Source organism: Rutidosis leptorrhynchoides, chromosome 5 (genome assembly GCF_046630445.1).
Source record: "Rutidosis leptorrhynchoides isolate AG116_Rl617_1_P2 chromosome 5, CSIRO_AGI_Rlap_v1, whole genome shotgun sequence".
Lineage (NCBI taxonomy): Eukaryota > Viridiplantae > Streptophyta > Magnoliopsida > Asterales > Asteraceae > Rutidosis > Rutidosis leptorrhynchoides.
Window position 1 is genome coordinate 433,906,062 of NC_092337.1, and position 10,583 is coordinate 433,916,644.

The following is a 10,583-nucleotide window of genomic DNA, read 5'->3' on the forward strand; positions in this document are numbered from 1 at the left end:
GACTAATGAATCAGATCCCCAGAAAGGATAATCTCCTTAAAGATTAAAAATCAGCTTTTAAGACTGATATTACTCAATCCTAGAGATTGACCTTAAAGATTGAGAATTACAAACTCATGGAATTCAATGATATCTAAACTCGAGCTTGAACGAGAAAATATTTTGATCAAAATTACAAACCGATTTGTTTTCTGAAAACCCATTTTCAATGCGTTCATTACCATTGAACGTAAAATCCTAGGAATTCACCTGGAATTCATTAGGTCACCTGAAACAAATCGGGTGTCAACCGTAAGAACGGTGGTTGCATAGTGGTCAAAGACAGGACCTTGTGCCAGACCGAAAAATTATAAGGGTGAGCTTTACTATTGCTCCTACCAAGGATAGTAATTGCGTCCGACACGTTATAGACCATAATCAAAAGCATGTCACGGGACATTGCCTTAACAGTTGCTTGTTCAACGCTTTCCTTTACAACCGGACGGTAGTTTGCCGAAAGGTAATATACGGAACAAGTAAACTGGACGTGTTGCTTTCCTAATACAAGGTTAGCAAGTGGGTAACACAAAACCATAAGTGTTGAGCTAAAATTTTCAAATCTGAAACCCACCAAACCCACAAAAATATTTTGCAAATACCGGTAAAGGGTTGTTCCGGAAAACTTATCTAGGGTAAAAACTAGATTTAATTTTCAAAAAAATCAAATGTTTTCATAAAGATCCAATTTCCTTAATGGATCTAAATTTTTATAGTCATGTGGGACTGTAAACCATATCGTTACTACCATTGTTTATACCGCCATATAAAAATCACTGATGTACAAAGTGTGAAGAATAAAGAAGTGATTCTAGTATTTCAAGACGATATTGCTTGAGGACAAGCAACGCTCAAGTGTGGGAATATTTGATAATGCTAAAAACGAACATATATTCATAGCATTATTCCTCAAGAAAGACAAGCTTTTAGTTGCAATTGTTCTATTTACAAGTGATATTCGTTTAAATAATAAAAGGTGAAGACAAAAGACAGATTCGACGAATTGAAGACGCAAATGACCAAAAAGCTCAAAAGTACAAAAGACAATCAAAAAGGTTCCAATTATTGATAAGAAACGTCTCGAAATTACAAGAGTACAAGATTAAAAACGCAAAGTACAAGATATTAAATTGTACGCAAGGACGTTCGAAAATCCGGAACCGGGACCAGAGTCAACTCTCAACACTCGACGCAACGGACTAAAAATTACAAGTTAACTATGTATATAAATATAATATAATATATAATTAATTATATTAATTATATATATATTATATTTATAAATAAAAACCGTCGGCAGAGAAAGACTCCAAAGTGTGAGCTGTATTTTCATTCTCCGCGACTCGCGGAGTTTGAAGGCCAAAAGGGCCGCGAGTCGCGGAGCCCCAATTTCAGAAACTTCCTATAAAAGCAAACGAATTCTGATCGAAAAAAAAACTAAAAAAAAAATATATCCATCTCTCTATCTATATCGTATATATTTATATTTATATTTTAATTTTAATTTTAATTTTAATTATAATTCTAATAATAAGGGTATGTTAGCGAATGTTGTAAGGGTGTAAGTCGAAATTCTGTCCGTGTAACGCTACGCTATTTTTAATCATTGTAAGTTATGTTCAACCTTTTTATATTAATGTCTCGTAGCTAAGTTATTATTATGCTTATTTAAAACGAAGTAATCATGATGTTGGGCTAATTACTAAAATTGGGTAATTGGGCTTTGTACCATAATTGGGGTTTGGACAAAAGAACGACACTTGTGGAAATTAGACTATGGGCTATTAATGGGCTTTATATTTGTTTAACTAAATGATAGTTTGTTAATGTTAATATAAAGATTTACAATTGGGCGTTCCTATAAATTACCATATACACTCAATCGGACACGATGGGCGGGGTATTTATATGTACGAATAATCGTTCATTTAACCGGACACGGGAATGGATTAATAGCCACTAGAATAATTAAAACAGGGGTAAAATTACATTCAAGGGTAATTGGTGTAATTGTTAACAAAGTAGTAAAACCTTGGTTTACACGCAGTCGATAACCTGGTGTATTCATTAAACAAAGTATTAAAACCTTGTTACAATTCGAATCCCCAATTAGTTGGAATATTTAACTTCGGGTATAAGAATAATTTGACGAGGACACTCGCACTTTATATTTATGACTGATGGACTGTTATGGACAAAAACCAGACGGACATATTAAATAATCCAGGACAAAGGACAATTAACCCATGGGCATAAAACTAAAATCAACACGTCGAACATCATGATTACGGAAGTTTAAATAAGCATAATTCTTTTATTTCATATTTAATTTCCTTTATTTTATATTTAATTGCACTTCTAATTATCGCATTTTTATTGTTATTTTATTGTACTTTTAATTATCGTACTCTTTAATTATCGCAAGTTTATTTTATCGCACTTTTATTATTCGAAATTTCATTATCGTTATTTACTTTACGCTTTAATTTAAGTCTTGTATTTATTTTTAATATTTTACATTAGGTTTTAACTGCGACTAAAGTCTTAAAATCGACAAACCGGTCATTAAACGGTAAAAACCCCCCTTTATAATAATAATATTACTTATATATATATATATTTGTATTTTTATAAAAGTAAACTAATATAGCGTTGAGCTTTGTTTAAAGATTTCCCTGTGGAACGAACCGGACTTACTAAAAACTACACTACTGTACGATTAGGTACACTGCCTATAAGTGTTGTAGCAAGGTTTAAGTATATCCATTCTATAAATAAATAAATATCTTGTGTAAAATTGTATCGTATTTAATAGTTTTTCCTTGTAAAAATTAATAGTATTTTATACCCCTCTGCTTTGACATCAACGGTACAAATTGTTCTCATCTTATGTTGATCACCTGAGCACCAAATATTTCCAGTATAAGTCTTAATAGGGAATACCCTCGCCTTCTGTTGATATCCCGATAATTTATCTCTAGAGTATGTACCTGTGGTACTTAGGTGATTACCGTCAGCCGCTGTAAATCTTTCCATAATTTCCTCATCCTGATATTTACTTGGTTCTTTGTGTGATCACCTTATCCTAAGATTCAGTTAGTTCAGATTAATTTAGAAATACCAATACTTCGTTAACTAATCTGCATCACTTACTTTTGTACGCAGAACATTATTCATGCCAGTTCAGTAATACAATCATCTCTCATCACATATAATAAGTAACCCATTTTATAAGTTTTCTATTTTTTTTTTTTTCCTAATGTTGCCATTTTCTCCCCCTAAAATTCTAAAACCGAATTTTTTTTTTGGCTTTTTGGATTTTATCTGTACAAAAACATAAGGAAATATGCATAACAGAAAATAACCTAGCATGCAATCGATAACTAATCATGCAAAACTAATTCATGAAAATGCAAGCAAAAACTGATAAGCAGAACATAGCAGTAAAGTGGCATGCAAAAGCAGATATATGCAAACATATGCAGACAAGAAAACATAAAAATGTTGGTTACTCATTTGACGTTTCATTTCTGGGACTATATCAGACTGATTTTTGACACCAAATTACGTTACTCAATGCATTCTACACTGAATTGTGTAGATGCCAACAACATACGTTTCATTTCGGGTTGCATACTGAAGTATATGCAAGCCATTCTCCTGGGCAGTTACGTGCGGACCGCCCCATTGTCGACAATCCAGGTGCTATCAACAAGGTTAAACAAACTTGGCGACCTGCACAAAGCTCAAAACAAAATTAGTTCAAAGTGGGAACCCAAGCCCGAATGGCAGTGGGTTTTCCGTCGACACCAACAACCTTTAAATCCACCCATTTTCCTGTGGATCTCGATGATGTCGTAATCACATCATTACCACTTGAACTACCACCTCCATCAGACTTAGATTTCCAAACCTGACGCTTAGATGGCGATTGTGTACGATAAGCAATTTCCGAGTCAAAGTTAGGAGGTGTGGAAGTTCTTAAAGTTGGGGTGGAAGCACGTTACTTAATAGGAGAGGCTGAACGATTCTTGAAAAATATGTTGTTCTTCCATTTTGACCTAGACAAATTTTCATTAAACGTTTGGTTTGGGTCAACCTTCTTATATGGTGTACGAGACCTCTTTGGACAATTCCATGCAACGTGTCCTAATTTTCCGCAATCAAAACACATTTTATGGTCAGCAAATTTACCTGAGTAATGACCTACTCTCCTGTGAAGTCTACATTTGTGACTCACAGTCCGTCTATGTGGAGGTATGTACCTATTTTTGACATTCAGAGTCTTTATGGGGACCCCAGTGATAGTCTTGTATTCTAGGTCTCCTTTCTCAGTAATAGGCTTGGCCACTGGATTGTAATCAGACTTAACCTTGGATTTTGATTTAGACTTAGAGGACTTGGATTTAGTAGCTCTTCTTGGTTTTAACTCAAGTCTATCATTAGGTTTTGAAACAATCTCCTCAACTATCTCATCATTAGAAAGAACTTCGTCAACAAACTTAGGAACACTACTAGTCTTAGAACTCTCACTCTCAAAAAGTTCTTCATGTGGTGGAGTAAGAACATACTCATTTTCTAAGTTCAGTCCTTTCTCATACTTAACAGGTGTTTGAAACACAAGCTTCTCCTTAGGGTTCCTAGACATCTCAACTTTTCTTGGTTTTGGTTTCTTACTAGCACTCATGGGATTTTTCAAAATCGTGATGGGTTTAGTCACAGGTCAGAATGGTTTGCTGTCTTTCTCAGTATCGATATCAGTATCAGACTCTGTCTCAAAGACAACTTCTACAGGTTTCCTAACCTCTACCTTCTCACTCGTATCCTTAAGGTCAACGGGTGTCTTCTTAGACTCAATGTATTGCTATTCAACAATATCATCCTTACACTTCTCACTAGGCTTCTTAAGATATTCATTCATAAGAGGAGGCGCACACTCGTTGTAACTAACATCTTTCTGTTTGTCATCCTTAGGAGGATTATAGGTCTATAACACATACTTTGATCTCTGTCAATTGTCAATCCTAGCCTTTTCAGTTTCATATTTAATCTTAAAAGATTCCTTTTCTTCCTTAAGGCTCTCTATCTGATTCACGTACATAGTAATGACCTTCTGTTCATCTATAATAGTTGCTTTTAAGAACCCTATTTGTTTTTCTAAGGTCTTAATAACATCTACGTACTCCTTCTGCTTATTGAGATAATACACTGCATCCTTTTAATTCTTCAAGTTTGTCTGATTATCTATACTTAAGTTTTTGAGCTCTAACTTAAGTTTTGGACAATTCTCACAAGTTACAGGAATTTCACTAAGCTTAGAAATGACACATTCAAGTCTATCAATTTCCTGCTCAAAATCAATACATTTAGAACAAACAGAAGTAGAATTAGTGTGTACCTTATCATTGCTTGGCGTGTTGGCCATGAATGCACAGTTGGTTATCGAGTTTGAGACCGACCCAGAACTGTCTGACACTATCTCCAGCTTCTCAATACTATCAGCATCAACATTCACAACTGGCTCTTCTTCCCTAGCTGGATCACTTGAAGATTCATCTTTAAAGCAAACACTAACCATCTCAACGTCATTCTTAAACCCGGATGCAGACACATCATTTATCTTAGAATCTTGAAGTATATTCATTCTAGTACATTGCTCCAATTCCTCCCCCCCCCAACTTGGATATAAACGAATTAAGAGTAAGAACATTTTTGCAAGCCCATGCTCTTGATTCAATCTGCTTAATATATTTATCCCATTCATGAGGTAGCCCTTTCTTGAGACCTTTTACAATATTTCCTTGTGTCAGCTCAACTCCATAATACTCCATCTCGGATACTAGATGACGATACCTCGCAATCGTTTCCTCTAAATTCTCAGTACTCAGTGCCGTAAAATTTTTCCATTCATGTTTCAAGGCCTTACCCTTCTTTTCCTTCATTTCGTCACACGAGTAAAACATTTGAATATCTCAAAATCTGACAAAAACTGCCAAAAATAGACTTTAGATTTGAATCACTGCGAAAAATTGATTAAAATGACGTTTTGGTTAAAAACGGACTTTAAATTCGGAACAAGTGCGAAAAACTAATTAAAAATGATGCTTCGGTTCAAAACAGAGTTTAAATTCGAAATCAGCACGAAAAACTTATTAAAATGATGTTTTTGTTCAAAACGCACTTTAAATTCGGAATCGGCGAGAAAAACTGATTAAAAATAATGTTTTAATTAAAACGGACTTTAAATTCAAAATCAGTGCTAACAACTGGTTAAAATGATATTTTGATAATAAAAATACTTAAAAAATGAAACTAGGAGGTTAAAAATGAAAAGAACTTAAAATTTGGTGAAAAAGGTGAAAAGTTGAACAACTTTGGACAAATGGCAGAACAGCCCCCCGACTATTTTGTCTTTTAGCGATTTTCTGAACTCAGTTTTGAAATATACAAAATCAGTCCCTGATAAAAACTAATCCTATGCGCAGTCAGTCCCCAAACTTTCAGTAATAGCCCCTCAGTCGGTCAGAATGTTTTCAGCTTCGGCCCTTTTCTGTTAAAAATTTGACAGCACTTCGTCTCCTTCGTTAAAAATCTGAAAATTTCCTAACTTTACATGATCGTTCGATGGAGTGAGACAATCGGTCGAGAGAGTGATACAATCGGTCGGGGGGGGGGGGGGGGTGAGACAATCGGTCGATTGTCACAAAACGATGGTGTTCTTGAAGTATTTCCAGATTCCGGCGAGTTTAGTGGTGGTTCGTGGTGGTTCACGGCGGAGATGACTCAAAAACGCGAATTAGATCATGAAAAGTTGCAGATCTAAACGCTTTTTGATTCCTAACACTTCTACATTTTTACTTTTTCTAAAAACACAATAAATCACACAAATCGATCGGACCTAAATATAGACTTTTTCGAACATAAAATCAAGATTTCTCAACGAATACTCAACGAAAATTAGATCCGTAAATTGGAAAAGGTTTGTATGATCATAAGGAACGTTTTTCACTTATCAATTTGAACATTAACACCCAAAAATTGATTTTTTTCAATTTTCACACAAAAACATGAAAAATACCTAAAAATTCATTTTTATTCAAAGACTCAAAAACGATTTTCGCTGTGAATACGATCGATCCTTCATCTCCAGCTCTGATACCCCTTTGTTGGAGCCGTTTGGATCTTCGGATCGATGTTCTAGCGAATTCGTGATGTTCGGGTGTCGATTTAGTCGAACCAATCAAGAATGATTGATTAGATCGAAGCCTAGAGTCGTTAATTCAACTTGGTGGGTTTTTGGGACTGATCTAGATGAGAGAAAACGCCAGGGACACTTAGAGTTGAATGGAAGATTAGCCTCAAATGATAAACGTTAAACTCTATTTATACTCATTTGGGCCTTTATCGGACTTGGGCCTTTTATTCACCAACATATATCATTGAAAAGCTTAAAGAGCCTAGTTTATCCAGAAATTTATTTCAAAATCTAATTTAGAGTTTAAGGCTGTCAAATAACTGAAATAGTGTAGAGTGTCGAAGCAGAGAATTTGAGTTTGGATCGTAATTGCTACTGAAAGGACCCGTTCATATACATTATAAACGATTCACAATAGTTGATTACATCGCGAGGTATTTGACCTCTATATGATACGTTTTACAAACATTGCATTCGTTTTTAAAAGACAAACTTTCTTTACATCAAAAATTGACGGCATGCATACCATTTCATATTACATCCAACTATAATTGACTTAATATTAATCTTGATGAACTCAACGACTCGAATGCAACGTCTTTCAAAGTATGTCTTGAATGACTCCAAGTAATATCCTTAAAATGAGCTAATGCACAGCGGAAGATTTCTTTAATACATGAGAATAAACATGCTTTAAAGTGTCAACCAAAAGGTTGGTGAGTTCATTAGTTTATCATAATCCATCATTTTCGTAATAGTAATAGACCACAAGATTTCAGTTTCTATAAATATCCGTACACTCGCAAGTGTATAAAAGTATTCTATAAGTTGTAGGCACCCGGTAACAAGCCTTAACGTTCATGTTTTACCCTCTGAAGTACACCAGATCAGGTGTGTTTAAAATAACCTCGAAGTACTAAAGCATCCCATAGTCAGGATGGGGTTTGTCAGGCCCAATAGATCTATCTTTAGGATTCGCGCCTACCGTACATAGACAAGTAGTTTAATGTTACCAAGCTAAGGGTATATTTCTGGTTTAAACCCACATAGAATTAGTTTTAGTACTTGTGCCTATTTCGTAAAACATTTATAAATCAGCGCATGTATTCTCAGCCCAAAAATATATATAAAAAGGGAGCAAATGAAACTCACAATACTGTATTTTGTAGCAATTATGTATATGACGGCACTGAACAAGTGCAGGGTTTGTCTCGGATTCATGAACCTATATTAAGTATATATATTTATATGTTGGTCAATATATGTCTAACAATTTAGGTCAAGTCGTAGTGTATCACAATCCTAATGCTCGAGACCGACATGCAAAAGTCAACAAAAGTCAACTTGACCCAAAATGACTTTCAAAATCTATACATGTTTATTATATAACTTATATATAGTAGTTTTATATATTTAAATATATTTATCAGATCTTATTATACTAAATAATACAAGTCATTTATTAATAAATAAAAATTTATATTAAAATTCATATATGATAAAAATATACTTTTATATATCTCAAGTAATAAAATTTATAAAATTCACTTAATATCATAAAAATATAGTGGTATGTATTATTAATGTAATTACATTACGTGTGGTAAAAATATCTTTGTACGCATATTTATTTGATAAAATAATATTGATAATAATAATAATGATAAAAATAATAAAATGATAGTTTCAATAAAAATATTAATTTTTAGTAATAAAGATAATTTTAGTAATAACATCAACTGATAACAGTTATAATAATCGTTTTAATAATAATATTAAAATTAATGATAATTCAGTTGACCATATCTTTTAATCCGTTCATCGAAACCACACGATTTCTAAATGAAAAGTTATTAATTTTTTTCTTCAGCTTTTCAATGACATGCATATCATATAACTTATCTCAGTAGCATATGTATCAAATTCGTGATTTATCATAAACTATTTAACGACAAAACTAAGCATACAAACATGCATAATCATATATACTCGAGCACTAGTCAGGGATACACTATTAATATATAAAAGATAAGATATGAATGCTCACGTATCAATATTGTGATTCAATATTGCAGGAAAGTACGTAGATGCAACGAAAATGATAAACGTTAGGTTGACCTTACGAGCAATACCCTCGATCAATACCCATAACCTTCATAGCTATAACCCATAATTTCCTTAGCTATATCCCATTTGAAAACTTATTTTGAAATCGTCTGAATATAACTCCGTCGTAGTATTTTATGTATACTAATAATATCTTGAAATAGTACTAAGTAAATATATATATATGTAATTCGATTGAGAGAGTTTAGAGAAATATATTTTCAAGTTTCTATGAAATAATGAAACCTATTGAATTCTATTTATAATAAATTTTTGAATTATTAAAGTGAATTATTAAAGTATGAATTATTAAAGTGAATTATTAAAGTATGAATTATTAAAGTTAAAGTAAAGTAAAAGTAAAGTAAAGGTAAAGTTAAAGTATAGTAAAAGTATAAAACTATGTACGTATAATACGCGTATAAAAATATATAATATTAATTTAAATCGTTATATATATTTAATAAAATAAAATATAAATATCGTTATCTTTATCATACTGGTTAAGTAATGAGTTGTCAAAAAGAATAGATTTCTTAAATCACAGTGGACCTCATAACATAGGCCAGTAATCATATCATAATGTATCTGATAATTCAATCATTTGATATTATCTCTTAATTCTGTCGATAAATATATCGAAACAAATATGTTCATGTAAATTATCATATATCTAATACTTTGTTAATGTTTTCAGTTAATATTATATATTATATATACATATCTATATACACATAATTGTTCATGAATCGTCGAACACGGTCAAAGGGTAATTGATTACATGAATGTAGTTCCCAACTTTTTAAGATTCAACATTACAAATTCTGCTTATCGTGTCGGAAACATATAAAGGTTAAGTTTAAATTTGGTCGGAAATTTCCGGGTCGTCACAGTACCTACCCGTTAAAGAAATTTCGCCCCGAAATTTGATCGAGGTCGTCATGGCTAACTATAAAAATGTTTTCATGATGAATATGAGTTGATAAATAGAGTTTTATCATCATTGAGTAATATAGATAAAATAATTTGATTACGCGAAGAGTATAAGTGAAGCTATCGCAAGAGAGTGAAATGAGTAAAGGTATATTCGTTTTAACCGATGACGTAGTTATGATTGATTTTCGGAATTCATGGGATTTAAAGAAAATCTTTGCAATAAGATTTGGTTCTTCGGCGATTAAGGAAATCAGGATCTTCTTTGATTAAATGCGATAATCTGTCTCGATTTCTCGGTCTGATATTTTAC